Below are 4,032 nucleotides of genomic sequence, written 5' to 3'. Positions count from 1 at the left end.
TGTGTGTGTGTGTGTGTGTGTGTGTGTGTGTGTGTGATATCAGCCTGCCTCTGCTTTCCAGTCCAAAATATTTTTAATGGAAAGGATGAGTTCCTATGTCCAATACTTCACCAGATAGCAAATATCCACTAATCTTATTTACTACTCAATAATATCGGAGTGCACCACACAACCCATGTTTATAGGAAGTGCCTTGACTTTTACTCCCAGTGATGAGTCCTGGGGAGAGCTTGTAGAGATTCTCTAATTGAGCCTGACCATCCTCAGGGTTTGCTGACTGTGATGGCCTTTTAGACTCTCACTGGTCTTTGTTACTGTGAAGGGCACTGCGCTGTAGCTGCTTATGTTTGCTCTGCCTCTCTATGGCTACCTCCAAGTAGAATCCTTCTGAATGCTTACAAATAGAGGCCAGCTATGGGTAAGCAGCTCTCCCTGTGGCTGTGTTTGCTTCCTAAGGCTACTGTAGCAAAGTATCAGACTGGGTGCTTAAAGAGCAGTGTTTTCCAGTGGTCATAGCAGCTAGAAGTCTGGGACAAGGTGCCCGTGGGGTGGTTCCTCCTGAGATGTTTCTTCTTGGGTTGTAGATGGTGATCTTCTCCTGGAGCCCCCCTTCAGCATGTGTGTTCAAGCTCCCTCCCTCCATCCTCCTATCCCTTCACCTCCTTCCTTTCTTGTTGTGTCTGGCCAGCAGATCATAGCCTGGGTTTTAGCCTGGAAAGGCATTTTGGAAACCTGGAAGAGAAGAGGGGCTAGGCGACAAGAGAAAATGAAGCAGCTGAGACAGGCATTCTGATCAAAGTTCAATGTAGCTAAGACAGTCATTTTGATCAAAGCTCAATTTTACTGTTCTGCACACAGTTATGAAGCAGGGGAAGGGGGCCCAATTCCCGCCAAATAATCTTGGGGTCCAATAACAGAGTGACCACGTGTATGGCTCTAAACAGCAAAGCGGCAGGTTCCAGCAGTGGGCATGGCAAAACGATTGAGCAGAAAGCTCCACCCCTGAGCAAGCAGGTTTCAGGCTGGAAGAGGGGAGACTACACTTTCTGAAGATTTATTCTATTTATATTTATGTGTGTATGTGTGTCTTTGTATGTGTCTGTGAACTTGTGGGAAAGTGATCCCAGGGGGTTGGGAGACATTAGATCTCCTGGAGCTGAAGTTACAGGTGACTGCAAATGACCTGATGTGGGTACTGGGAACTGAGTCCCAGTTCTCTACAAAGGCATCAAGGGCTCTTAATTGAGCAGTCATCTCTCCAGCTCCAAGTTTCCCTTCTTACGAGGACACTAGTCACAGAGCTGTCGTGATGACTCAGTGGGTAAAGCACTTGCTTCCAGGGTTGACAACCTGAGAGATCAATCTCCAGGACCCACATAATAGAAGAGAAAACCGGCTCTACATGTTGTCTTCTGATGACCATCTGCATGCTAAAGTGTGTGTGTGTGTGCACACGCAAGCACATGCTTCTACGTGAACTTTGTATTTCTTTCCATTTTATTTTATATTTTACATTTTAAAGGCATATTTGCCTCTATGTGGGATGGTTCATACTTGTCATCCCAGTATCAGAAGGCTGAGGAAGGACAATTGAATTTGAGAGCAGCCTTGAGTTGCATGAGACCTTGTCTCCAATAAACAAACAAACAAAAGTAGGGACTGGGGAGATGGCTTAATTGGTCAAGTGCTTGTCATGAAAGTATGAAGAACTGAGTTTGGATCCCTAGAACCCCTTTAAAAATCCAGGTGCTGTGAAGTGCACCGTAGTCCAAATGCTGCGAGGCAGAGACAGGACCCCTTAGGTTTGCTGGCTGAATGGGTGAGATCTGGGTTCAGTGAGAGACCTTGTGTCAAAAGTTAAGGTGGAGGGGCAGGTGAAAAGGTTCAGCTAGCAAAAACATCTGCCTAACAAGGGAAGCCTGAGGGCTTACGTCTGATCTCCAGAATCCATGTGTATTAGTCACTTCTACATTGCTGCAATAAAATGCCATGACCAAAAGCTACTTAAGGATTTGTTTTAGTTTACAGTTCCAGGGGGCTAAATGTCTACAGTGATGGGGGAGGCATTGTGGCAAGAACAGGAGGCTAAGAGATCACATCCCAGCAGCATATGGGACTCAGACATCAAACTGGACTTGGGGTGAAACTGTAAGCTCTCAAAGCCTGCCCTCAGTGACATACTTCCTCCAGCAAGGCTCTTCCTCCCGAGGGTTCCATAGGCTCCCCAGCAACACTGCTAATGGGGGGACGGGACCAAGCGTTCTGATATGTGAGCCTTAGGAGACATTTCTCATTCAAACCACAGTACTGTGTAAAGGTGGAGAAGAAAGACCTCACCGAGTTGCCCTCTGACCTCTACATAAACATATACCCTGCATATGTACGCATGTGTACGCACACAATAGCAGCAGTAGCATCAATAATACAGATTTAAAACATAAAGTGCAGAGCATGTGAGGTGAGAAAGGCAGCTAACATTGGCCTCTGGCTTCTTGCAGTACACACACTTGGGCATATCCCATCGCAAACACATGATCGTGGCACACATGCACATGTACAACACACACCCACAAACCGAGACAGAACAGAATATATGTTGTCCTAGTCTGCTTTTGATTGCTGTGATAAACACCATGGCCAAGACCAACTTGGGGAGGAAGAGGTTTATTTCAGTTTAGAGATCACGAGTCCATCATAAAGGTCAAGGTGGGAACCTAAAGGCAAGAATCGAAGTGGAGACCGTGGAGGAGTGCTGCTTACTGACTTGTTCTCCAGGGCTTGCTCAGCCTGCTTTCTTATACAGGAGCGGCACTGCCCCAGTGAGCTGGGCCTCCCCACATCAACTAGTCATCTAGAAAATGCCACCCCACTTGCCTATGGGCAATCTAATGGGGACATTTTCTCAGTTAAGGTTGCCTCTTCCCAGGGGACCCTAGTTTGTACCCAAGTTGACAAATAAAACTAACCAGAATTATCAGTTTATTATTGTAATTAATAACACAGTAAATGGGTTTTCAAGACCTAAGTTAATGTAATATAACCTATTAGTCATATTTGATAAGGAGTCAGGAAGTAGGTTTCCTGAGAGATCAAATTTCCTATAGTGTAGGGTCAGAGTACTCATTTGTTCTTGATCTGAAGTGCCTAAAGCCAACACAGGCTTGGGATGAGGAGAGGGGGAGCAGAGAGATGGGGGTCAGGGGAGAATGCTTGTAGGAGGAAACATTAGTAAATATCACAGTTCTGCCTGCAGGATCCAGGCCCTACTCCTCTCCACCCACCAGGCCATGGCACAGACTGTAGTGACAAGGACATGGGATCACCACGTCATGCCTGTCAGTCTTCTTGCCTCCAGTATGTCTCCGTGATAACGCTTGGAAAGTCTGTGGTCTTGTTAAGCTGGAGTTGGATGCAATTAGTAGTAATAGTAGTAGTGGTGGTGGTGGTGGTGGTAGTAATAGTATGTCCAGTGTGTGTATTCACACACTGTCATTTGTAAGAAAAACACTCTACCCACTGAACTGTAGTCTGGGTCTATGCTCTGAGAGTCACTTCTCGCCTTTCACCCTGTGGGTCTTGGGGCTGATGCTTAGGTTGTTGACAAAGCCCTTATCTGCTAAGTTACCTTCCTGGCCCTTAAAAAAAAAAAATGCTTTTAAACCAAACTGTCAAGAAAGGTTTCAGGTGTCTTGCTTGAAAGAAATATGTAAACTGTTTTCAAGCATTTCAAAGATTTTCTTCGGTTCCCGGTTTTAGATGGAGTCTCGCTGGGGTGTCCCGGCTAGCCTTAACCTCATGGACTTGATTGAGTCTCCTCTCCGGGATCCCAGTTAGCTCAGGCTACAGCCGTGAGCCACAGTGCCCAGCTTACTGCACTATCATGCTTGGCTTTCAAAGTATTTTTTGAAGCTACCCTCTGTGTGCACATAAACATCTGAAAAGTTCTCACCATTTTGACATGGTTTGGATACTATATACATTTAAAAACCATTCCAGCCAGGCGAGGTGGTGTGCACCTGGAGACCCAGTGCT

At 46.1% G+C, this 4,032-nt stretch overlaps 1 protein-coding gene across 1 annotated transcript in view; it reads left to right on the top strand.

The window, feature by feature from the left end:
* Nucleotides 1-4,032, top strand: part of LOC110306936 (coiled-coil domain-containing protein 170-like) — a 42,717-nt gene that overhangs the window by 7,790 nt on the left and 30,895 nt on the right. The window lies entirely within an intron of this gene.

This window comes from Mus caroli, chromosome 12, assembly GCF_900094665.2.
Source record: "Mus caroli chromosome 12, CAROLI_EIJ_v1.1, whole genome shotgun sequence".
Classification (NCBI taxonomy): Eukaryota; Metazoa; Chordata; class Mammalia; order Rodentia; family Muridae; genus Mus; species Mus caroli.
Note: the sequence above shows the minus strand (reverse complement) of the source record. Positions and strands in the feature narration are given on the sequence as shown.